Source organism: Sminthopsis crassicaudata, chromosome 5 (genome assembly GCF_048593235.1).
Source record: "Sminthopsis crassicaudata isolate SCR6 chromosome 5, ASM4859323v1, whole genome shotgun sequence".
NCBI lineage: Eukaryota > Metazoa > Chordata > Mammalia > Dasyuromorphia > Dasyuridae > Sminthopsis > Sminthopsis crassicaudata.
This window is the reverse complement of record NC_133621.1, coordinates 256258562-256284783: the sequence shown is the minus strand read 5'-3', so window position 1 is coordinate 256284783 and position 26222 is coordinate 256258562. Positions and strand designations below refer to the sequence as shown.

Below are 26222 nucleotides of genomic sequence, written 5' to 3'. Positions count from 1 at the left end.
CTCTTCTTGCTAAACCTGAGTTTGGTAAATGGTAGAATTTTTTTTTAATAGAAGCACATATCCAAGTACTATAGACTAAGGATACTTAGAAGTCATTGGCAGTTTGGTAAAACATAGATTCTACTCAGAATGATATATTTTAATAATAAAGGAAATTCCTAAATTATAGTTAAAAGTCAGTGAAAATGCAGATGTAAATTTTTTTTTCCACATCTAAGTTCACAGATTGTCTGAAATCTATCCATTTGGGAGACAACTAAGAATCCCTAATTAAGAACTCAAGACCAGGGCTTCTTAAACTTTTTTCACTCATGATCTCTTTTGGCCCAAGAAATGTTTACATTACCCCAGATATATAGGTATATAAAATAGGTATATAAATCAAACATTTACTGATAGTAAATAATAAATAAAATTTATTTTAAAATAATTCTTTGATATAGATATAATTTTACCATTTATGAAAGAAGAAAGCAAATTTACATATTAATGAGATTTGCTTATTTGTTTTTTACAATACTTTTTGTATTTGAAAATTTTATTATTGTCAAGTTTTTCTTGAGCCCCACAATCAGTTACATGAACTCCTTATGGGGTCATGACACACAGTTTAAGAAGCTTTGATCTAGACAAATATACATGTTTTATTAAAGAGATCATTTAAAGTAAAAAAATAAAAGGTATTTATGTCTATATTAAAACACAAGAGACTGGCTTTTGTGTCCTGAAGGCCCAATATATGTAGAAATGGCAAATATGTCAAGAATTGTTCTTTTTTATGACTTTTTCTTTCAAATATAGTTTTCTACATTCATCTTTGCAAAGCCTTGTATTGCAAATGTTTCTCCCTCTCTTTCCTCCACCCCCTTCCACAGACAGGGTAAATATAGGCTAAATATATTTTTGTATTCATCATGCTACATAAGAAAAATCCAATTAAAAAATGAAATAAAAGTAAACATGAGAAAAAAAAACTCAACAAACAAGCAACAACAAAAAAAGTGAAAATATTATGCTTTGATCCACATTCATTCTCTACAGTTTTCTCTCTGGAGGCAGATGGCTCTTTCCTTCACAAGAATATTGGAATTGCCCTAAATCAATTCTTGAAAAGAGACAAGTTCATCAGTTGGTCATCACATAATTTTGTCATTGCCATGTACAATAAATATTCTTTTAGTTCTATTTACTTCACTTAGCATCAATTCATGCAAGTCTTTCCAGGCTTTTCTGAAATCATCTTGCTCTCATCATTTCTTAAAGAACAATAATATTCCTTAACATGCATATACCATAACTTATCCAGCCATTCCCCAATTAATGTGAATACATTTAATTTCTAGTTCGTTGCTACTACAAAAAGGTCTGCTAAAATGTTTTTGTGCATATTGCTTCTTTTCCCTTTTTAATGGCCTTTTTGAGATACAGACTCAGTAGATAACACTGCTGGATAAAAGGGTTTATACACAGTTTGATAGCCTTTTGATCATAGTTCCAAATTGTTCTTCAGAATGGTTGAATCATTCAAAACTCTACCAATAATGCATTGGTGCTCTAGTTTTCCCACATACCCTCCAATATTTATCACAATCTTTTCTGAAATCTTAACCAATATGAGAGTTGTGAAATAGTACTTCAGAGTTATCTTAATTTGCATTTCTCTAATCAATAGGGATTTAGAGCATTTTTTTCATGTGACTAGAAATAACTTTAATTTCATTATCTGAAAATTGTCAGTTCATATCCTTTGACCATTTATCAACTGGGGGAATGGCTTTGTATTCTTTTAAATTTGAGCCATTTCTCTATATATTTTAGAAATGAGGCCTTTATCAAAAACACTGGATATAAAAATGGTTGCCAGCTTTCTGTTTCACTTCTAATATTGGCTGCATTAGTTTTGTTTGTACAAACCCTTTTTAATTTAATGTAATTTAAATTGTCCATTTTGTACTTTATAATGTTTTCTAGTTTTTCTTTGGCCATAAATTCCTTCTTTCTCCACAGATGCAAGAGGTTTGTTCCTTTGTTTTCCTAATTTGCTTATAGTATCATCCTTTTTGTCTAAATCATGAACTTATTTTGACTTTATCATGGTATAAAGGTGTTAGGTGTTAGTAAATGCCTAGTTTCTGCCATACTATTTTCCAGTTTTCCCAGCTATTTTTGTCAAATAGTGAGTTCTTATCCCAGAAGCTGGAGTCTTTGAGTTTATCAAACACTAGATTACTGTAGTCATTGACTATTGTATCTTGTGAATCCAAATTATTATTCCACTAGAAAAGAAGTTATTCTTTAGTAGGATTACAGTACTTAATTCTTCACCAAGGTTCTCTCCTTATACTTAACCATTTACAGGGGAACTTATGTTCCTACAGGTTATATCAGTAGAAGACAAGCTTTGGCATGATTTTGAGATTGTATTTTTGGTTGAGAGAGCCATATTTCCCAAATTCAAAGAGGCTTATTTCCAGATGGCTGACCACCAGGTGTTAATTTTTCTAAACTCACATATGAGGATTGCTTAATAAGGCTTGAAAGTTATAAAATGCCAGTGAAGGGGGGAATCTATATTGGTTAAATCATGGGTTTGTTGATGTTCAAGTTAAAAAATAGCAATCCCATTTATTATTGATTTCCTCCCAACCCTGAAAAAGATTCTAGAGAGAAACTATGCTAAGTTATGTGAAAGTTTCAGCTACTTTTCAATATACATTCAGGTAACATCTACTTATTTTTTTTCAAATAAAATAATTTATTTTCTTCTTTAGCTTTCCTTCATCACTCTTCCCTTAAAAGAGAGAAAAAAACCTTTGTAACAAATAATATACCAAAATGTTATTTAAAGCTGTGAGTAAAAAACTCAGAATCCAAGCTTCTATGGTTGTATCACTGTGTACAACATGGCTTCTACAATTAGCAGATAATTATAATAATTTTTTTCTCAAAATTTTCAAAAGTGCCAGGTATAAATCTTCTGACAAAGATGTGCAGAAAAGGAGGCTCAGATTTACTACTTACCTTGATCATCCACTCTTGGTTGTATTGCTTAATAAACTTGAGATTTCAATAACAAAGCATGGAAAAATTACCCAGTTAATATTCCTTTCCTGTTTACAAAGTATAATAGGAAATAAATGATTTAAAGATTTAAAATCTGATATTACACAGGATCTTCCAAAAATCTTAATTCATTTTTAGATGCTTTTTTTAGAAGGACATAAAGACTTTGGGGATGTTTTAGAATTTAATTCAGTTAAAGAGATTTTTTATACTTTATTTTTTATTAATTTTATAATTATAACTTTTTTTGACAGCACATATGCATGGGTAATTTTTTACAACATTATCCCTTGCACTCACTTGTGTTCCGAATTTTCCCCTCCTTCCTTCCTCCCCCTCCCCTAGATGGCAGGCAATCCCATATATGTTAAATATGTTATAGTATATCCTAGATACAATATATATGTGTAGAACCAAATTTCTTGTTGCACAGGAAGAATTGGATTCAAAAGGTAAAAATAACCTGGGAAGAAAAACAAAAATGCAAACAGTTTACACTCATTTCCCAGTGTTCCTTCTATGGGTGTAGCTGATTCTGTCCATCATTGATCAATTAGAACTGAATTAGATCTTCTCTTTGTTGAAGATATCCACTTCCATCAGAATACATCCTCATACAGTATTGTTGTTGAAGTGTATAATGATCTTCTGGTTCTGCTCATTTCACTCAGCATCAGTTCATCATCACATCAGCATAAGAGTCTCCAAGCCTCTCTGTATTCATCCTGCTTGTCATTTCTTACAGAACAATAATATTCCATAACATTCATATACTATAATTTACCCAACTATTCTCCAATTGATGGGCATCCATTCATTTTCCAGTTTCTAGCCACTACAAAAAGGGCTGCCACAAACATTTTGGCACATACAGGTCCTAAAGGGATTTTTTTTAACATGGAGTGGGGGGCAGACCTGAATCATAAGCCTCTGGCATCATAAACCATTTAGGATTCTAATGCTTTGTGACATAAATCAAAACTGTTATCTTTCCTTCCTGATTATATGAGACAGAGTTCATATAATTTTAGAGGAAATTTATTTCTTGTTTTGTATTATTTAAGACGATGTTTTAAAATTTTTAATTGACCTCTGAACACTCCTGAATTTTCAAAAGAAAATTTTAACTTATTTCAGAGTTGAATTATCTTGTCCAATGATAATAATGGAAGGCTTCTATACTAGGTCATACAGTTCTTAAAGCAAATTATGTACGAATGTCTGAATATATTAATTATGTATGAATACAGAGTAGATAAAAAAAATCTATCATCATAATGACTATGGAAAAATAGAGGAAAGAAAGAAGTTTGACTATTTCTTAATCCACAGTCCTAGACTACTTAGAGTAATTTTAATGATAAGAATCATTAGGAGGAAGTAATAGATGTGATAGTGACAGGTACTGAGTGATATAAACTCATTCAGGTAGATGGGGACTGTGAGGTCACTGAAGCCACTGTCATTATAGATAGATTACTGTTACTACCAGCTTCAAGCTTGAACCTCCCAGACATACAAAAACACACAGGTCTAAAAGATAAGAGGTGTAAATTGATTCCATGTCTCACTGTGCACCCTGCTGAAACTGTGAACCCTGAGTAGTTCCCCACCCATGAGAGGAATTTGGGCTGGAGCATTGCGCTAAATGGGTTGAAGGATGAGGTCAAAGGAAGCCAGTTCCCTGGTCCCCAAATGTGCCTTCTGCCTCTACTAGGAAAGGCAGGTTGTATACTGAACAAAAAGCAAACATTGTGTTCTGTCAAAGTGAGATGGAGAGGTTTTACTTCCAATAGCAGCAGAGAGAATGCTAGACTTGGAGTCAGAAGATTTCACTTCAAATTCTGCCTTAGACACTTAGAACCTCTATGATCCTTGGCAATTCACTTAAACTGTTGCAGCTTCAGTTACTTCATGGTTATAATAATGGCTACATTTCTCCAAGCATTTTTTAAAGATTAAATTAGAACATGTATGTAAACCTTAGGCTGCTCAGTAGGTTGAGTGTTGGGTCTGGAGTAAAAAAAAATGTTCAAATCTGGACCAGTCACTGAAATTCTTGTCTGATTTAGTTTCCCCAAATCTAAAATAGGAATAATTTTAAGGATTATTGTAAATAAAATATTTGTAATATCTTATTTGTAATATTTGTAAAGTATTTGGCACATTGACTGCCATATAGTAGGCATTTTAAAATGTTCCTTTCCTTCTTTTTATTTCCTTTCTTCTTTCCATTCCTCCCTTCTGCCCTTCCTTTCTTTTTCCTTCTTTCTTTGATTCTTTTTTATTCCCCTCTACCTTCCTCTCTCCTTCCCTTCCTTCCTTCCTTTTCCCCTTTAAATTCTTCTCTAGTCCCCAGCACTATCTTAAACATAAATTAACCTGTCTATTGATCCTCTAAAGGTCTTAAGAAGTAAAGGTTTAGGGTGATTGCCCATCTTGTGTCTCTTTGCATTTTAAAAGTGGTCTTACTGAAAAATCAAAAGAAAACATTTCTAATGGCAGATACTTTGGGGTAAGAAGGTTCCAACAATTTTCAAGTCATACCAAGGAGACAACTATCTACTCATCTTACTAGGAAGGCTCTGACTTCAGAGCATCTTCTAAGTCCTTGCTCTGAAAACAATAGTAGTGGCATCCAAAAATAATCCTAATAACTTCAAAGTTTGGGAGACTTTATAAGAGATACTTGACTTTGCACAAAATTTATAGCATCATAGATAAAGAGGTGGGAAGAACCTTATGAAACTTTACATAGTTCAACTTGATCATTATATAAAATGAATACAAAGAGGTTGTTATGAATCCCCACAATGTTTTGTTAGGACTTGAGAAGGGCATCAGCTGGCTCTGTGTATCCATTATAGTATCTCTGACAAATGCTTGGATGTGAAAAATTTTAAGGGACATTTATGCCTGCTGTATGACTCTAAATTAGCTGTGTGCAACCAGATTTGAACTCTCAAAAATGAAACTTCCTGACTTCCCAGCTGATACTCTATCCATTGTACCACTTAGATAGTCTATCCTTTTCTTATAGTTTGTGCTAAATAAAGCAGTGTTATACTTTATTCAGGATCCCAGCTGACAAGCATAAAAGTGAGATGAAAAGTGTATTACAGGGATCAAATCAAACTATTTTGTTAGAAACTCTTGTCAATTCCCAAATAACCTTAGTATATGAGGGATGAATATTTTTAATCCAAATTAGCTAAAATGACAGCTGGCAGGTAGCATTGATTCAAAGAATGATAGCTTTGGGAGGGACATTAAAGGTAATCTATTTGAAGAATAACTCTATATCATGATAAATGACATCCAATCTCTGTTGGAGACCTCAAATGGAGATATTGCCACTTATGTACCACTTTTGGACAAGTCTAATTTTTCAACTCTAATTGGACAATTAGATGGCAAGTCTAGAGTCAAGGAGACTCATTTTCCTGAGTTCAAAGGTGTGCTCAGGTATTTCCTAACTGTGTGACTTTGAGCAAGTCACTTAACTCTGCCTCAGTTTCCTCATCTGTAAGATGAACTGAAAAAGGAAATGGCAAATCATCCTAGTATCTTCACTAAGAAAACCTTAAATAGGGTCACGAAGAGTCAGACATGATTGAATAATAGCAAATTGTTCCAAATCATTAATGTATTAGATCATGGATTTAGACCTGGAAAGACCTCAGAGGCCATTCAATCTGAACTTTTCATTCAAGCTTCCTTTAACTTTTCATTATAATTAGACAAAATCTTACTGCAACTGGTCCTGCTTCGAAAGCAGAAGTTAGCAGACTCTTCTTTATAAAACTATTCTTCAGCTAGCTAAAGACCAAGATCCCATCCTTAAGTCTTTCATAGGCTTAATATTCCTAACTTCAAAATGATCTTTTGGTGGCATTGTTCTGGGATTCCTTCAACATCCCATTCATACTTCTCCATTTGCTTTCCATCCATTAACATGACTCTTTAACTAATGAGTATTGCTTTGTACTGAACACAATTCTGCAGATGTGAGTCTGACCAAGTCTAATAATATGGTGCTACTCTCACTTACAGGCTGCTCTTCATACACTTGTCTCCAATGAGACAGTCAACAGTGGACTGGTAAATATTTAATGGCTGGCTCTCTAATGGGAGAAAAATATGCCCACAACATACTTTTTCAAGTCTAGACAATCAACAAAATAGTAAATTGTGCCCTAATTTGTAGTATTTGCTCATTTCCAAAATATAAATACACACATTGGAAATTTAACTATCAGTTCTGCAGGGAACCAGCACACTGTTGCTTAAAGTTCACTAAAACCCACAAGACTTTTCATATGCCATGTTACTAGCATTAGCTCCCTGATCTTATATTTAAATAGCAGGTTTCCCCTATTTATGGATTTTGCATATCTCTGTATTAAATATTAATCACCCTAACTTTCCAAACTATCACAATTTCACTTGCAGTTATGAGGGAACCTTACCTTTGATTTCATTAGTATGAGGTATTCCCAGTGAGCAAACAACTCTCTCCCAATGCAGATGAGTATTTTCACTCTTAACTTTTTGTCACAGATATGTGCCTGGAGCCCTAAAGAGGTAAAGTTATTTACCCAGGATCATACAGCCAGTTTGTGTCAAAGGTGGGACTTAAACCCTTTTCTTCCTGGTTTTGAAGCCAGCTTTTTAATCTACAACACTATGCTGCTTTTCCATTATCTTCAGAGGATTATAGATTTAGAAGAGCCTTAAAGGAAATTTCCAATAATCTTCATCTATTCTGTGGGTGAGAAAACTGAAGTTAAATGATCCCCCAAAGTTACAAAGCAGTCATCAAAAGACATAATGTTTAAAAGCATTTAGCATAGTACCTGGCATATAGTAGGCATTTAATAAATACTTATTTCTTTTCTTCCTTTTGCAATAAGTGACAGCTGGGATTTGATCTCAGTTATAGAAATTTCTAATATAGCATTCTTCCTACTATGTAGATATCATTACTCTAGCAGTATACCCATCATACCATCCCAATTCTTTCATATATTATATGTCTTAATGAGTCAACAAGCATTTATTAGTCATTTACTCTATATTAGGCATTCTGCTAAGTGCCAAGGAGACAAAAAAGGAACAAAAACTAGCTTCTGTTCTTGAAGAGTTCATAGCATAATGATGAGGACAACATGCACCAAATGAGAGAAAAATCACACAGTAAATAGATCGATCCTGAGAAAGTCACTTAACCTTGATTATCTCTCAAAAAAGAAATTCCACAGAGGGATGGCAGTGGAATTAAGCTAGATCAGAAATAGCTTCTTATGCTTCCTCTCAACTATGCCCTCTGTTAGTTATCCCTCCTATCCCTTTTAGGCTCTGTCATCTGCAACATTGCAACAAATAATAATAATCTCTCTTTTCAGCATGTCATTGTTTATATAGAAAGAAAAAAACCTGTAGTCTAATGTTAATTAACTAGTGTGACTTAATTGTAGACAGAGAACAAAATCCAGAACTGAAATAATTTAGAGTTTTTTGAGCTGTCTGACAGAGAGAAAAGCCAAAAAAAAAAAAAAAAAAGGGTTACCCACTCCCCCTAAATCTGCATAAGTTCCTCATTATTTCAGATTCAAACAAAGGAATAGAGGCACATTTCCAGATTCCAAATTCCTCATCATGGTTTAAAGACTACAGAACTGAGCCTGCCTTCTTGAAGGCAATATATACCAACAGCTTGGAGTACTGTCTAGCAATGGACCTTCTGTCACCTGAGGACTAATCAATCTACATGCATTTTTTAAAATGTTGACTGTATGCCAGTGCTGGGTTAGTTGCTCAGCATACAAAGATAAAAATTATGCAATCCTTGTTCTTATCATAGATGTGTGTGTGTGTGTATTTATATCTTCTCCTATAGAATATAAATTTGAATATTATATATTCTAGTTCTATAAAATAGTACATATGCTAGTTCTAAAAATATAAACTTGAGATCTATATATATGTGTATATATATATATATATAATATATATGTACATACATAAACATAAAAATAAATACATGCTTTTTAGGTGAGGAAGTGGAGAAATTTCTAGGAAAGACAACATAAAAGATGTGCTCTGAACAGAGTTGTTAAAGAAATTAAGGATTCTCAGAAGTAGAAGTGAGGTGGAGCTAGGCTAGGAAAACAGATGGTAGATAGAATAAGGAACAACAAGGCCAGTTTGCCTTGATCTTAAAGTGTGGGAGGGGGTGTAATATAAAATAAAGTTTGAAAGGAAAGTTAGGGTCAAGTTGTAAAGGGCTTTGAAACTAAACAGGAACTTATATCTGAACTGAGAAGATATGGAAACACTGGAATTTATTGATCAGGATAATAATATGGCCAGAATGTACTTTTGAATAATCACATTTGGCAGCCAAATGGAGAATGGACTGGAGAAGGGGGAAACTTGTATCAAGAAGGACCAATTAGGAGGTTATTATGGTTGCTGTTGTTTGTCTTTCATTGTCAAATACAATCATGACAACAGGGAGGTAATATCATGACATATAAGTTAGTTGAATTAAAATGAGGAAGGGCTGTGCAAAGTCCACCAGCCCTCAATTTCTATTCCAGAATCATCTGGGTCCAGTGGAAAGATGTAAATTAGGGATGGCTGGAGATGGTGCTAGATGTAGCGAACATCTTCTGTTATCCAGAAGAGAGGCAATGAGACCTGAATTAGGATGTCAATGCCATGTTAGTGGAGAGAAGAGTTCAGTGAGATGCATTTTAGTTAGAAATGACAAAATTTCACCAATGATGGAATATATGGAATGAGGAAAGAGTGAGGCATCAGAGATAATGCCAAGCCATAAACTTTGGGAATTAGAATGATGATGGTGCCATAGATAAGACTATTCTAAAGGGAAGTGGGGTTTGGGGGAAAACTATACTAGATTCACAGTTAAAATAAAGGCTCCTCTGAATGGTCCCATGTATTTAAATTGGCACTATAATGGTATGACTTCCAGCTCAATGATTTTACATATATGTATAGATAGATAGATAGATAGATAGATAGATAGATAGATAGATAGATAAAGAGAGAGGGGGGGGAGAGAGAGAGAGCGAGTCAAATTCAAATAATGTGCCCACTTCAAGGGATTCATTGTTTGCATTAATTAAGACCTGATCTAGCTGTAATGAATTCATTTTTGATAAGTTGAAGATGCCTAAGGGACATCCTGTGGGGAGAAAAAAAAAAACAGACAGGTAGCTGGTGACGCATAATAGAGCAGCATTAGAGGCAGCTAGGTGGATACAGTAGCAAACCTGGAATCATGAAAAATAGAATGTGGATCTGCTCTCAGACACTTACTAGCTGAGTTCATTGTTTAAATGCCAGGCTGCTTGCAGCCACTTCCCAGGATCACAGCTGCCTCTGCTTCCTCTTGCCTCTTTACTTAGCAATTTTCATTATTATGCTAACAGGTGCAGATGTTTCTTAGGCCTTTGGGAATCCAGGAGCTCAGGGCTGAAAAAACAGACATGGGAATCATCTGTATAAGAGTCATAGATGAAACTATAGAAGGATGAATGAAATCACCAAAACAAAGACTGCCGCCCAAGGACAGAGCTTTTAGGAAACAATATCCCAGAGGCAGGACGAATCAGTACAAAAATAAAGAGAACTAAGAATATAGATAGAGGGGAACTGGGGCTGGGGTCAGGGTATCATAGATCCAGAGCTGCTCACTTGGTGAACTCACCTCATTTTACAAATGAAGAAATTGACCTCCAGGAATTTTAAGTTATATGCCTAATGTCACACACGATAATCAGAGGCTGGATTAAAACCAAGATGCTCTACCTAAAGGTAGATTTAATACTCTTTCTGTTGAAACATGCTGCCTCTAAATAAGTAAGGAAGTCCTAATGATCACAGGGAGGTAAAGAGATGGTCATTCACATTAAAGAGGAAGATTCACTGCTATATTAGGGGTGGAATGGATCCAAGTTGCATGGATGAGAATCAGATAGATGAGGAAAGGAAGGGAGAATATGGTGACCATTCTCTCTAGAAATCCGATAATGAAAGGTTAAAAAAAAGATAAGAAATAGGGTCAAGTAAAGCTTTGTTTTTTCCCAAAAAAAAACATAGGGAAGAACTATGGGTGATTGTAAGTAGCAGAGGAGGAGCCAGTAGAAGGGAAGAGAGCTTTGAATTCAGGTTCCCTGTGTTCTTTTAGATATTAGAGGCTATTCTGAATAGACATCACAAAGTAAATGTAATTCTTCCCCCACAAGCTTACTGAGCAAAAGCTCAACTGATTTCTTGGTTTATTGGGCTCGGATGAATAAATTCATCTTGGTTTCCGTCTCTGTCCATGAGTTGTTAGCAGATTCTTTACCTTTCTTGGCAACTGAGTGGGAGCTTGTTTGGGTTATAATTAAATAGGATTGCAAGCTGGAATTTCAGACAAGTGTTTGAAATTTTTGTTCACTGCAATAACAACATGTGACTCTTCACTCACATCCAGAAGGGCGCCAAGAGCAGTGCAATTATGGTGCTTCATCCCAGCTCCTTTTGAACAGAGGAAACAATGTGGCATAATCTGACATGGTTTGCAATGCTGCATAGTCACTGTTTCAGTCCCCTTCACCCTGACAGGTTCATGATAAGAGGTTTTCATTTAAAATCATAAATGGAAAAAACATTGTTCTAGTCTCAATTGAATAGCCAAGAAGAATTCTAGGGGTGAGAATGCTTCTGAATTTCACCTGCCAAGTTGGGGTCTAGTATTGGTGGGATGAGAGGCAACTAGATCAGCCTGGAATAGACTCAGATATGAGAAACGAATGGATTAGAATCTCATATTTAATACTAGCTATTAACCTCTTTTCCATTCATCGTCCTCACCTGTCCAATTAACCAATAACCTATAAAACTAATCAATAAGCAAGTATTAAGCTTGGTCTATTTGCTAGGAACTGTGCTAGGGTCTAAGGATACAATGACATTGAATGAAATAATCTTAGATTTGATTGTCTGGAGTTTACAGTCTATCTACACTACCATTACCTGTTCCCTGCCAGCCTCCCCCATATATACGCTATTCCTCACTCTTATAACTGCTGCTCAGTCTGTTTAGTCATGTCTACCTCTTTATGACCCCATGTAGGGTTTTCTTGGAAAAGTTTCTGGAATGATTTGCTATTTCCTTCTCTAGCTTATTTTTACAGATAAGGAAACTGAGACAGGGTTAACTAACTTACCCAGAGTCCCAAAGCTAGTAAGAGCTGATTTAAACTCTGAGACCAGATTTAAACTCAGAAAGATGAGTCTTCTTGACTCTAAGTCTGCAACTAAACCATCTAGCTTCCCTTAGTTATAAGGAGTCATTGACAGAATTTGTATAAGGGTGCTTTATAAACTTTAAGGAACTGGAATAGGAATTAGACTTATAATGGGAAAGGTCTAGGGAACTCCCAGATAAGGAAATTCTTTCTATTAATGCAGGTAGGTACCTTCTGTGCAATTTATAATTTTAAACACTTGCTCAGAATGGAATCAGGGAAATAGTCAACAAAGGTAAAATAGAACACAGATAATGTTTATGTGTGGTTTTCTAAGTCTATATGCTGCCTGAAGATATCTTTACTTTTGATTTAGTGATCCATATCTATTTGAGTGATATAATTGAGACTGTGAAGTAAAGCTACTGGTGGGAAAAATAGTGACATTTAGGTTGCAACTAGAACTTTAGAACTGGGAATTCAATTTGGACCTATATACACACATATATTACCTATTAGAGTCTCTCTCTCTCTCTCTCTCTCTCTCTCTCTCTCTCTCTCTCTCTCTCTCTCTCTCTATATATATATATATATATATATATATATATATATATATATATATATATATATATATACACACACACACACACACACACACACACACACACACACACACACATTATGTGTGTGTGTATGAAACCTATTGTTAATTAGATTCAGGTATTTTTTTAAATCCAACCTATGATTTCACCATATGAAGAATTCTCTAGATTAATGCATATTAGCACCTGAGAGCTGTCTGGGAGCATTAAGAAGTTCAAAAGATCATAGATTAAGAGTTTGGCCAGGGTCACATAACCAGTCTGTTCCAAAGGCAGAACATGAACTCAAGGCTTTCAGACTCTCATGCCCAGATGTTTATACACTACTTCATGCTGTCTCTGTAACAAAAGTTGAGTATAGAGCATGTTTAGAAAATACAACATAGTATCCCCATTGCAATCCAGCTGGCTTGCTTCCACCTGATCAATACTTGGTTCTTCGTTCATTATCCATGTGTTCCAGATTATATGGATTCCATATAATCTGTTCCATAATTATATGGATTGTCTCTCCAATTGCATATAATGGTTTGTTCAATTATTTCACAATAATTTTTCAATTTTAAGTTTTAAGTGTGTTTTTTCCCTTATAAGCATTTATTAATCACATAATTTGTGTCAGGCACAGTACTAAGTGCATGGAGAAAACAAAATAGGCAAAAGACAATTCCTGTTCTCAAGGAGCTCACAGTCCAATGACAATGATAACATATAAAGAACTATATACAAATAGGCCATATATAGGATAAGTTAGAGATAATTAACAGAGGAAAAATATTAGCATTAAAGAGATTCAGGAAAGGCTTCTGGTATTTGGGACTTAAAGGAGGCCAGGTAAGCCAGGCCAATGTTCTTCTAATTATGCTGTCTGGCTACAAATCTTGGAATTCCAGTCAATTAATAAATATTTAATGACTTACTGTGTGCCAAATATTATGATAAGCTCTAAGGATGTGAAGAAAAGTAAAAGAAAATCTTTTCTCTCAAGGAGGTCAACAGTCTCAGTGAGGAAACAACATGCAAACCATTATATTAAAAAGTAGTTACATACAAGTTAAATTGGAAATAATCAAGAGAGACAAGGCTAACTAGAATTAAAAGGAATTGGGAAAGAATTCCTGTAGAAAATGAGATTTTCATAAAGAAGCTGAAGGGCAGAGATAAGAAGGAGAACATTATAAGAATGTGGAGGACAGCCAAAGGAAATTCTCAGAGTATCCAAAACATTTATATTGTTGGCCATCCCAAGGACAGGAGAGGTATGTATGTTAGGCACAAAAAGCCTGCAATCTATGACCAAACTTAAGAAGTTGAGCAAAAGATATAATCTAATCATAATCAGAAATATAAGTACAAAAAAGAAGGCAAGTTGTTGATGGAATGAGACAGTGAGAGATAAAAGATGGACATCTGACTGCTTTACTGGCAACTGTCACAATGACCGTTGTTCAGTTTTGTCCAATTCTTTGTGACCCCATTTAGGGTTTTCTTGGCCAAAATACTAGAGTGATTTGCAATTTCTTTCTCCAGCTCATTTCACAGCTGAGAACACTAAGGCAAATAGATAAAGTAACTTACCAAGTAACTGTCTGGGCTGGATATGAAATCAGGTCTTCCTGACTGCCCTTTAGCTGCCCATTAGTATAGTAAAAAGATTAAAAGGATAGTGGGCAAGCTATCGGGTAGCACTTCTGTGCAGGAGTACATGTGGAACAGCACACACAAGAATGGCAAAATTGCTAGGATGGGTTTTTGAATGGATATCAACATAAATGAAATTACAGATCCACTGAATTATTGAGGTATTAGGTTATATACCAGACAAAGTGAGATAAAATTGGTTTTCTAGTTTATTGTTTTTAAGTATCAAGTATTTTTAAATTAATTGAGCAATTTTTTAAAAAGTGATTTAAAATTATTGGGCAAAGTTGGTTGGGAGAGAAAATTGATTTTTGCTCATTGAAAAAAAAATTGTGTGTATGTCTGTGGGTGGCTGAATGGCTAGCTACTACTGGGATATAGAATCAGGGCTCTGGATCTATGATCTCATCAAATATAATGAGTTTCCAGATAAAGACAATCTATCTACCAATGTAGCTCGGCAAGGTTTCTTGCTGCTCACTGTCTTAAGACCTAGGGACCCCAAGAGTTTTAGTGATTTGTTTCCAGGGTTAGCTATATATGTATGTATGTATGTATATATATATATATATATTTATTTATATACACACATATATGTATATATACACATATATATAGCTGATGGATCTAGTCAGGAAGACTAAAATTTGGCCTCAGACATTTGGGCAAGTGACCCTAAATTTCTTTCTGCCTCAGTTCTCTTAAGTGAAAAATGTAGATAATAATAACACCAATCTCCAAAGGTGGTGAGGATAAAAGGAGATATCAGTAAAGCACTTAGCACAGTGCCTAACACATATAATAAATATATAATTATCCTTCTTTCTCCCATTTTTCTTTTCCTTTCCTTTTCTCTATCTCTCCTTTTCTCTTTTTTCTCACTTCTTCCTTTCTCTTTATCTTTCCCTCTTCCTCCCTTTCTTCCTTCTTCTTTCATCACAGTCACACTATGTTTCAATAGCAAAACTTGAATCTAAGTCTTATTGGCTCCAAGGTTAAATTTCTATGCAATGCACTATCTCCCACTGTCTTTGTAAGTAAGGAAGGTATAAATAGAGACCAGATAGCACACTTGGTGCCACCTTTATCTGAGATCCAGATGTCTGCCAATCAGCTTAGATTTAAGAGTATGAATTCTAATACATTTTCAAAGTTCTATGCCTGGTATCTTTGAACATTTCCAGATAACCAAAGCAAAATCATCACTGTGAACCCAAATTAAAATCAGAGATTTTCAGAGTAAGAAAAACAAAAAGGGGTTTATTAGGATCTCTTGAAAAAGGGCAACTCCCAACAGACAAGGAATGAGTGCCAAGTGCAAACTGCAAACACAGGATTATATAGACCCTAACCCAAAACTCCCACTTTGCTCTCTGACCTTTTCTCCCTTTGGCTGGAGAGTTCTAATTTAACCAGAGACTAACCCCAGAACACACTTTACCATATTAGATTCTTCAATGCTAAAGAAAAGGGGAGAGAGCAATAGAAGAGAAATATTTGTTTATCTAAGATAATCTAACACCTAAAGCTTTTAGCCTATAGCTCAACTTGTTATTGCAAAGTATCAAGTCACAATTAGGACATGGGTTGAAGCCACATCCTTATGAGGGGTCTTCACTCAGTTTATCTTATGCAACTATATACAGAATTCAAAATTAAAGAGTTGCAATGTTAACTTTGATGACACTGTTTTAAAATAGCTCTGCTTCTCTAGTCATCCTTCCTCCTTCCAATTTGACTGAGTAGACTAATCTTCCCCTACACATACCATTCAGGTCTAGATGGAGGAATTTTGCAAAGAATAAACCTAGATTATCAAAGATGGGCAGCTCAGTGATGTAGTAGATTGAGCACTGGGTCTGGACTAAGGCAAACCCCAATTTTAGATCCTTACTTACTGTAAGGCCTTGGGCAAGTTATTTAATCTCCATTTACTTCAACTTCCTCAACTGTAAAATTATAACTCACATAAGTATAATGCCTTGCAGTTTGAAAAATCATTTCTTTACTGTAATTCTGTGAAGGAAAGAATATAAGCAGAATATAAGTTTGAATTGAGATACATTTGAATCCAGGGCCACTATCCCAATACAGGTCTTTTGACTTACCTCAACTAAACCACACCTTACCTCAAACAAATTTGACTGTACCTCAAACTACACAATTAATTTCCAAGAATCAGCTCAATAAAGACCAAATCTCATGTCTCACTGAGCTAAGTCTGATTTTGGTCAAAGCGATGGAGAATTTGATCTGTCCCATTCTGATATTAACCTCAATCCTACAGATGCCCTGCTACCTGTCATTATTTGAACTGTTAGTGGGACAGGTCACTTTGTGGTTTCACTTAAATCTACTTTACTTGACTTATTAATGTCTGACAGCAATCTGAAGACAACCTAGGGCAATGCTGGTATGCTGTTAATATAATGCAATGCCATTGGTATGGGTAATGAAATGTAATTGAAACATAAATCTCAAACTTGTAAAAAAATTGCCATAAGGAATCTTGATTTTGTTCTTTTTCTTGAAGATAGAGGATACTAGAATAGAAAAAACAGAAAGTGCAGGTCAGAAGGCATGGTTGGCAGGTCTATGTGAAATTCCCAAGATATATTTTGAACATTGCTTGCCTAGCTTCTGTTTCCCAGAAATGCAGGACTAGGGCATGGAAGTTCCTGGGATCATAAATTTATAGTTATGGAGGGACTTTATAAGTCTTTCGGTTATATATTATTATTATACATTTATTGTTATATTATCTATACATTTATTTATATGTTCTATATACTAATTTATATTTTTGTTTATGTGTTTATATACATTTAAGTTTTTGTTTACATATAAACATATTTGTTGTTATTATTATTATTATTTCTCTAATTACCTTTTAGGATAAGATCCCCTATTATTGTGCTAGGGTAGGATTTGTGTCCTTCCTAGAACCATAGATCTAAATATGGAATTTATCTCCTGAATCTAGAATTATTTCCTAAGGTTTGTTCTTCCCAGCTGTAAATTTGTATGATTTTATGAAAATTAAAAATATCTTAAATAACAAACTTTTCTACTTTTCTATCCATTAATATAATATTTTATCTGGAAAGGGACCATTCCATAAATGAGGAAATTGAGATCAGGAGAAATAAAGAGACTTTTCCTGAGGCAAAAGGACTATTGGGATTTGAACCTGACTTCTCTAACTCCAGAAACAGTATTTTTTCTTATGTGCAATATATTTGTCCACTTGTCCTTTATTGTTTTTCTTCATGTTACAGAATAGTGACCAGCTATGAATTCTATCATGGCTGATCCTGCTCCTAAAATGAGAATATTGGGTGTGCTTCTTCCTTTATACTTAGTGAATCCCCATTCAATTCAATTCAAGAATTGCTGCATCCTTCTGTCTCCTATAGAGATGGCACAGTGGAAATAGATGGAGCATTGGACTTGGTGGCATGAGAAACACAGGCTGGAACATACAACTTATAATTTACTACTTTTGTGATTATGGTTCAATCATTACCAAATCTCTCTGAGCTTCTCTTCCTCTATCTACAAAGCTAGAATAACAATAACTATCTCTGAGGATTGCTGGTCTGAGGATAAAAAGAGATAATGCATGTAAAGTACTTTGCTAACCTTAAAGAGCCATATAAATGTCAGCTATTATTATTCAAAGAGAGCTCTGTTCACAGAGGGAGGAATTATGTCTTCCACTAGTTGCAGTGCTAATCATCACTATCAGCAGCATACCTATAGTCTACAAAAAAGTATTTTAAGACTTAAGAATATCAATTTGGCTAATGGTACAGAGAATGAGTGGTCTCTGAACATCAAAAAGATCCAAAATTTGTCTAAGTACCCATTTCCAGCTAAGTAGTTTCCCATTCTCTAGTCTCTGTAATGGGTTTGAATTTGTAAAATCCAACTGGCAGAGTATTTGTGCTCCTGACTCTGTACTTGTGATTAATTCATGTTAATCACTGAAAGCCCAGACATATCCACTGAATTTATCAATCAAAGTTAAACTAGTCTTGAATGAGTACTTAATTATACATTGACAAAAGGGTTCATGACCCAAAAAATTAAGAACTCCAGAAGTAGATGCTGGTGTTGATACTTTAATGATTGCAAGTATTTTCCTCAGAAAATCTTGGAAAGTAGGAAGTACAAGTATCAATTAGTATACTTACATATAATTTTACATATTGGGAAAATGAGGTCCCAAAGAGATTATCTCCAGAAGTTTCTCAGCTCTAAATTTGTATGATTTTATGAAAATTACAAATATTTTAAGTAACAACATTTCTACTTTTCTATCCATTAATTTAATATTTTATTTTTTCTCAATTTTATATATTTTATATACTTTATATTTATATAATTTATATATATTTATATATGTATATATACATATATACATATATATACATATATATATATGTATATATAATTTTTTTTAATTTTTAAATTCTGAGTTCCAAATTCTCTCCCATACTCCCAGTTCCCCTAAGTAAGAAGGGAAGCAAGTTGACATATGTTATATAGGGGTAGTCATGCAAAACAGTGCATGTAAATCATGAAGTGAAAGAAAAAAAAAACCAAAAATAAATAAAAATAAAACAACATTTATAAGAAATAGAACCCAATCCTACTTAATCACTTTGAAACTATAATTAATTTCTCTTCAATTCACTTATAGAGCTCTTACTGTTTACAAAGACACTGAATGAGGTATTCAAATAGAAAGCTGAAGGGAAAAGTTTTTTTTGGTTTCTTTTTTTTTTTTTTTAATTTTAAAACTAACTGCACTTTTCTCCCAGAAACAACCAGTATATGTGCAGAATCTTCTCATACTCTGAATTTTCTCACCATTCTCATCATGGAGAAATTACTTGAGAGTATCTGAATAGAAACCCTTGATTGCCTTTGAGTATGGACATCTCAAAAGTCCTCACACTTAGTCAAGATTCCCTCCTTAATTGTGCTGACTCATTAAAGAACCGAGGCAGCACTGCCCAGATGCATTAACCGAGCTTCTATCTTCTCTGAGAAAATCCTTGCCTATTCCTCTTGCTGTTTTTTAGTCATAACAGTCATTTCCAATTCTCCATGATCCCATTTGGGGTTTTCTTGGAGAAAATACTACAACGATTTCCCATGTTTTTCTCCAACCCATTTTACAGATGAGGAAACTGAGGCAAATAATGTGAAAGGATTTGCTCAGGATTACAGAGCTAGTAAGTGTCTATTCCCAGGGTTCAGATTAATCTCAGAAATATGAAATCTTTAAGATAGGGTAGAAGGAGCTTTTTTGGCTTACTGTTGTTAAATGGGGCAAGAGCTAATGAGTCTTGGACCAGACAGAAATGGAGGATTTCCATAGAGAATAGAGAGAGGAAGAAGGAATATTCTACAAAGCAGAAAGACTTAATAATTGTACAGACAGATGTTTACACTGAAAACTTTAATCCTAGGGACAATGGAAGTAATTTATTCCAGACTATAAGTCAAACTATTAACTTCATCACCTAAAATTTTATCTTCTTATCCTTTCTCCCAAGATTGATAATTTTATGCCTAAAACTGAACTCAGCTTTCTCCCAAGACAACTTCTTTCCTCATGTGTGTTTATAGTACCTTGATTTCCTTAGGAACCATAGGCTTGAAAGTTTGGAATCATGTTTGAGTCCTTCTCCTCCCTCATTACCAAAATGCCTCTTCCATCTACTTAGCAATAGTTCTCATTGCTAAAATTCTGGTCTAGGACTTTCAATGCATTTATTTGGACTATCAAAATATTTACTCAGTGCCCCTGCCTTCAGTCTCAATCCCCTCAAATGCATTATGCATAGATAATTTAGGGGAAAGAACACTGGATTTGGAGTTTGGAGGGCTTGGATTCAGATCTTCCTTCTGCTACTTAATCTCAATGTTATGAGTAAGATTCCTAACCCTCTTCATTTATAAAATCAGGAGGACTGACATAGTTGATCTTTAGAATCTAACTCCTCAAAGCCTATTAATCTTGTTTAAAAAAGTGTTCAGTTTTCATTCAGCTAGCAAGAAGATGAGATAAATGGATGTTTGAGTTATAGTTTGGGAACTGAGTTCAAATCCTGCCTCAGACACTTGCTAGTTGTATGATCCTTGGCAAGTCATTTTTACCTGCCTTAGTTTCCTTATTTGTAAAATGGGGATAATAACCGCACCTATTGCATATAGTTGCTGTGAGGATCAAGTGCACATCATGTTGCAAACTTTAAGATGTTATGTAAATGCTGCTATAGCAACTCCAACTATTTCCACTACTACTATAACTACTATTATCACTACTACTAATACTACTACTATGATTATTAATTAACACTACTACTTCTATGATTACTATCACTTCCCCTCTTCCTCCTCCTACTATTACTATTACTACTATAATGGCTACTATTATTATTGCTACTACTACTACTATAACTTATTGTCACTATATTACTACTTCTATGACTACTATCACTACTACTATTACTACTGTGACTAATATTATTACATTACTACTATTACTATTGATATAACTACTATTATTCCTAGTACTACTACCATAACTATTATTATTACTATTACTACTACTACAACTACCATTATTACCACTACTACTATTATAACTACTATTATCATTACAACTACTATTGCTATTATTACTACTGTGACTAATTACTAATATTGTTAGTATTATTATGAGGACTATTACTACTATTACTATCACTATGCCTATTACAAATACTATTACTAGTACTATTATGATTGCTACTACAGTTAAGTTTTGCTTTACTACTATGTTTATATTCCTACAACTCCCCTGCTAAATCTTGCAATCATAAAACAGAGCTTATGGGAAAAATGGGGGGGGATACAATACTAAAAAACTTGATCAATAACATAAAATTTGATGTCTTTTTATACATGTTAAGAGGTTAAGATATACACAAATGGGAGCAAAAGTGCTTCCATCAGCTGCTCTGCCTACACTTAGGTTCCCACAGCTCAAGACTGGCAATGAGGCCCTCGAATGAATGAGATGGGGGTAGTAATGGAGAGGGGAGGTGGGAACAATGACCAGTCCTTTGTCCACAGCTAGTTCTTCACCAGAAGATAGACAATAAATATGGCATTTTATCTTGAAAAAGACCTGAAACTTGCTGTATTAATAGTTGTGGAAAGGGCTGTAACTTGTGAGTTAGGAGAAGTGAATAAGGGAGAGTTGTTTCAATTCAGAAGAGAATCAATTCAGAAGAGAAGTCTCAAAATTCCATGTGGGTGGATGAGACTCATTGTCTTATATCTCAGGGAATCTCTAATAAAAAAAAAAACTGAAATTCTCATGTTATGCTCAAATTGTTAAGTCAGTTTCATTGAACCAAATTTTAATTTTTCAAAACAAACTTCTAACAGAATTTACACTCATTAGAAAAAGTCCTAATTGCTAAACCCTCCAAATTGCTAGGCCTTTCTCAAATTGGCCTCAGGCTTTCTTCCAGATAACTAGATATATAAATACAAAGAATTAAACAATTTCCATTCACAAGGAATTTGTCTGTACTTTTCATTTGGTAAAGAATCTTTTTTGGTCTTGTGGCTGTCTCTGTCATGTATTGAACTATTATTCATCTTTTCTATTATTATTTAATTATTTCCATTCTTTAATCTAAAATCTTCAAATAGATTGTGAGTTCTTTAAAGTCAGGGCCTAAATCTTATGCTCCTCTATTTCTTAAAGCGCCTAATTCTTTATCTTGCCAATAGGTTATTATTAATTAAATAAAATTTTTGTTTTTTACTAAAGTAGATATGCTAGCTTTCTCCAAAGCACTTCTCATCTGGAACCTTTCTTCTTTTTAATAGTCCCTAATAGGACTATTAAAGAACTAGACTCTTTTCCCTTCAAAACTTTTAAACATATATTTTTCATAGAACTATTTTAATTAATAATATTTCCTGATGACAATCCAATACTTTGTTCTAGAAAAGTTGTGACAGTTTAGACCAAGGGAAAAAATAAAGCTTTCATGTTTAGTAGTGATCTGTTCTATCTCTTTTTCTAGTTAACTGCTGCCAAAATAGTTCTAGCACAATGAAGAAGATATGAGATTAAAAATAAGCAAACAAAAACTTCCTATATTTTTATTATACTTAGGCACAGATTCAAGTGTCAGGGAAAACAAAACAAAACCAAAAAACTCAAACCAGGATTGTGCTGACTAACAAGACTTCTTATAGACAGAATTACATCAAGGAGACAGAAAAATCTTACATGTCTTACATATTGCAATTATATATATTCTTTGAGACCACAAAAGTTAAAAAATTATAATCCCATACTTCCTTTAATGTCATAAGTTGAACAAATTTAATTAAGCAGGATTGTAATTTCATATATTGCCTAAACACACAAACTTGATTAAACAGACTCCATAGGTAACCTAAGTCAGGTTACAAATTAAACCATTTAGTGGATTCACAATGGTGATTTAAGGGAGAAGGGATTGACATGTCCTGAGATGATTCTTTCTTGAGCTTGTATAAGAAATATTTGAGACTTTAAGTAAGTTATCACAGTCTATGAGAGAGGTTTCAGTCATCTCAATAACCTTCTCATTAGGAAAAATTGCCTTTACTCTCAATAATAAACATCAATAAAAAGAAATCAAAATGTCCCTTAACCTCAGAGATTTAAAGGTGAGCAATAGGTAAGAAACTGCTTGCAAGGACCACACTAAAGAGGAAGGAATTGATTGTTTCTGACTTTGGAATCTCATTTAGAATTTGGGAATCAATTTATTGAATTGAATTGGAATTGAATCTGACCAATAGGCATTTTGCAACTAAATAAAAACTAGACTCACATGTTGGGAAGGGAAGAATTTTTGGTGTTAGTTTGGTGGCAATTGCATAAATGAAAATCCATTTACTTAAAAAAAGGTTCCATAGAGCAGACATCTTACTAATTTTAGCTAACTTTTGCCTCAGTCCAAATATTGATGTTTTACTGGGTCACAAACTGATCTCCAATAGCTCTTCTATTAAAATCCACAAAGTACATTTTGAATGCTATCCATCATGCCCTCTGATTTTAAGATCAGCAAAAATGATGCTCTATCAGATCTGGCCAGGCAGAGAAATTTATCAATGACAGCTTGTCTCCATGACCCAAGGGCATGGGCATGAGCTGGAAAAATATGCTCACTGATTACATGGCTGAAATATGAAAAGACATCTACTCAGTTTTATTGAATATGGTACCCATAGAAATTTAGGAATTTCAGGATAAATACTTGTAGCTAATTACTGTTAAGTCCCTCTAATAGTGTGTATTTTTTTTTTCCTTTTCATGAAAAGGTATGGTTTTGCTTTAACTCGTGTCTGCTTATAGACAGGTCTAAAAATGTCACAGAAAAGCAAACAATCTATCTTTCCAGAACTCTCCTAACTTGGTTTCCTTTATTTGTGGGAATTTGGTCATAGGTGTCAGGAAGGCCCCTCAGTACCTACTTAAAGGTATCAGAGAAGTTGATGATGGCTCCAGATCATTCTACAAGGTTCTTGGGTCTGCCCCAGACATTTCTAACTGGGGCTGAAATCAAGGTGAGGGGAATTGAGAGTAACCCTTTCCCCCAACTCAAATCCATACATTTTTCATTTTTAATGGGAAAGAGAATAAGCAATCATGCTTTAGTTGTAATTACATTATCCCCCCCAAAAATCTCCCCCATTTGGTTAAAATTACCTTTTTCTTTGAAAATTACAATCTGCTTGCTAGATACTCAGTTTCTTTTATTTATCTTAATTCCCTCATTCTATTAAATATGTTCTTTTTAGTATTATCAATGATCTCTAAACTGGCAAATAAAATTGTTCTTAATCCATCTTTACCTGTCACTTTGCAATATTTAACACTTCTAACCCCTCCCCCCCAAGTGGGGATTGTGTCAAAACTGTTTTCTATTGAACTATCTTGATATTCTTTGCTTAATCTATATAATCCCCCCCTAAATTTGTATTTTTCCCTAATATTCTGTCCAGCGGCCTTTTCTCTTGGTGGCTTTTCTTGTTGACTCCATCAATTTTCATGAATTTAAGTATTGTTTTTATGTAGATGATCAGAGATCTATTTGTCCAGGCCTGAAATACTCCTGATTTCTAGGCCCCTATCAACAGGTACATCAACTGGACATCCAGTTGATATCTCAAATTCAATACTCAAATCTCTCAAAGACATCTTATCTCCTCAATCCCAAATCCTCTCTTCTGAACATCCCCAATGAGCATATCATTATCCTTTTATTCATGCTTTTTCAATCTCAATGTCATCCTCAACCAGGCACTCACTTCATATATCTCATACCAATTTTCAAATCTTATACTTTTTATCTCTAGATTATCTCTCATATTAGTCCCCTTTTCTTTATTAACATAGCCACCAATCTAATCCTTAGGTTCTAATCATCTCTCATTTGGATTGTTATAATGCCATCAAAACTTTTTCCTTGTTTTAAGTCTCCCTCTAAGAATTCATCTCCAATGAGTTGCCAAATTGATTTTCTCAAAGCACAGATCCAACCATATCATTCCTTTTGTCATTCCTATGTCATTCCCCACATCATAATCTCCCTATTGATTCTAGACTAAAATATTAGTTTCATCTCATTTTCTTAAATTTCAATTTGGATTAACACTATTTACACTTATTAGTAGTATCTATTATATTACTTATTAGCATCTATAATTTATATGCCAATACACATATGTAGGAATTGTTTGCTTAACTTTTTTTTCTTTTTTATAATGATAATGATGGGGGCTTGGCTGACCTTTGATTCACAAATCTTGGTCAAAAATCACCCTTTTGAATATCCGGGCCCAGCCCCCATCAATAAGAGAGTGTGATTAAAGTGATTTGAAGACCAATACCCTATACCAATAAAATCACAGGTCATATCCCAAAATAAAATATATAAAAAAAAAGAATCAGATATATTTAGAGTTTATCTGAATCCATATATAATGTAATTTTTCTTAGAAAGAAATTTTCAGTGTAATTATATGCAGTATTTAAAAGTCATGCCTGATTAAATTGTGAATTAGACAAAGCAATCAAATTACTCTTATATTAAAATTCTACCTAATGTACTTTCTGTTAGTTTTGTTAAAAATGATAATGTGCTAAATTTTCATCTTTAGTTTCTAGAGTGAGGTCACTGCTCACATCTCAGCATAATCATCTATTTTTAAAATTGTATTCTAAATGTAGTCCCAGGAACCGATTAGGTTATAGAGTATCATTTGATTAGTTCTTAGCTCTCAGAATAACTGAGCTACCCAGGAGTTCTATTACCCTTCCCAGGCTGTGGTTCCAGGAATTATTTGAAGGAGGAAAAATTGATAATGATAAAGATGAGAAAACACCTGGCCTATTGATTTCTAAATGAGATCCATAAAAAAGCACAGAATGACATCAAAAGTTCAAAAATTGCAGTGCAAAGGACCTAGGATACAAATTGTAGGTCATTTGCATACTACATGTTATGATCATGGGAAATTCTCTCATGGTTTGTGGACTAGGTTTCCTCTTCTGGAAAATGAAGGATTTAAACTA

General features: G+C 34.1%; 1 protein-coding gene across 3 annotated transcripts in view; it reads left to right on the top strand.

Moving 5' to 3' along the window:
• The window catches only part of LIN7A (lin-7 homolog A, crumbs cell polarity complex component), a 184948-nt gene that overhangs the window by 109932 nt on the left and 48794 nt on the right, over nucleotides 1–26222 (top strand). The gene's annotated exons all lie outside the window — the stretch shown is intronic.